This window comes from Primulina eburnea, chromosome 1 (assembly GCF_022965805.1).
Source record: "Primulina eburnea isolate SZY01 chromosome 1, ASM2296580v1, whole genome shotgun sequence".
In the NCBI taxonomy this organism is placed as follows: Eukaryota; Viridiplantae; Streptophyta; class Magnoliopsida; order Lamiales; family Gesneriaceae; genus Primulina; species Primulina eburnea.
Window position 1 is genome coordinate 30563262 of NC_133101.1, and position 1536 is coordinate 30564797.

At 32.9% G+C, this 1536-nt stretch overlaps 1 non-coding gene across 1 annotated transcript; it reads right to left on the reverse strand.

The window, feature by feature from the left end:
- Positions 1-1155: 1155 nt before the first annotated feature.
- LOC140814884 (small nucleolar RNA R71) lies at positions 1156-1261 on the reverse strand. The gene has a single exon (XR_012114196.1). It is a non-coding gene; the product is annotated as a small nucleolar RNA R71 (small nucleolar RNA).
- Positions 1262-1536: the final 275 nt, after the last annotated feature.

Below are 1536 nucleotides of genomic sequence, written 5' to 3' on the forward strand. Positions count from 1 at the left end.
GATCATTTGTTCCCGTGGAGAGAATAAATTTAAGAAGTTGAATTTATATCATGATATAGTAAATTCAAGGAGTTGAATTTATGATAATTAAATTTTGAGAAAATAAATTCAAGGAGTTGAATTTATGAGATAGTAAATTCAAGAAGTTGAATTTATGAAATTTGGAGAGAATAAACTCAAGGAGTTGAATTTATAAAATTTGAGGATTTAATTTATTAAACTCAAAAGTTGAGTTTATTAAATATTAAATTTTTTAGGTGATAAAATTCAAGGAGTTGAATTTACAATTTATATAATAAATTCAAATGTTGAATTTATAATGGATTTAATTTATTAAACTCAAAAGTTGAGTTTATTAAATATTAAATGAAAATTGGTGGGAAGTATGTTCAAATGGGTTTGTAGCAGTACAAGTTCAACATACTAAGTAATTAAAGTTTAATGGACTTTGATTAATTAATTAAACTAGTTGGACTAGTCCTATTAATTAACCAAGCCCATTAATGTTAATTAAATAGGTCAAATTATTTTATTATGATAATTAGGCCATAGATGTTTTATAAAATGGGAGACCTAAAAACCTAGCCTCCATAATATATGCATCGAGATTCTCCAAGGGATGGGATACAATTTTGGAATCTTTAATTAACTTAATTAAGTTAATAAAAGATTAGAAAATATAATAAGGATTTTGATTTCTTATTTCATAACATGCATCCGAAAGTTATTTTTGAAAATTTTGATAACTTTCGGCTCTTCCCAATTATCAAAGAAGCTCTCGAAAATTCCATCAAAAAGCAAGAAAATTTGGCTTAGATTATTGAGTCGAATTTTTCGTGTTATATCTCTACGGAAAACATCTTCTAATTTTCTAGTGCAAATTAGAAGAGGATCTTGATGATTCAGAACACAGTTCAATTCGGAGGAACTGCAGTAGATTATCCAAACACGCACATCGCAGATTTTCTTGAAATTTGCGATACTTTTAAATTCTATGGAGTTTCTGATGATGCTGTTAGGTTGCGTTATTTCCTTTCTCCTTACGTGATAAAGCTAAAGCGTGGTTAAATTGTTTGCCTGTAGGTTCGATCGCTACGTGGGACGACATGGCGAAAGCTTTTCTCATCAAATACTTCCCTCCCTCCAAGACCATGAAGCTGCGGGCAGACATTACGACATTTGCTCAATTTGATCTGGAATCTCTATATGAGGCATGGGAACGCTTCAAGGATCTACTTCGAAGATGCCCACATCACGAGTTACCACTTGGGTTAGTCGTTCAAACATTTTATTACGGTTTGCTTACTCCTAACCTGTACTATGATAGATGCTGCTGCTTGTGGAAACCTTTTGAGGAAAACTGCGGAAGAAGGATATGAGTTGTTGGAGGAGATTGCTGCTAGCAGTTATCAACCTCAATCTGACAGGAACAACCAGCGGAGAAGTGCAGGAGTTCACCAGGTAACTGATTTTTCTGCTATTACTGCACAACTTGATGCATTGAACAGGAAGCTGGATGGCTTGAACGTGGGTGGC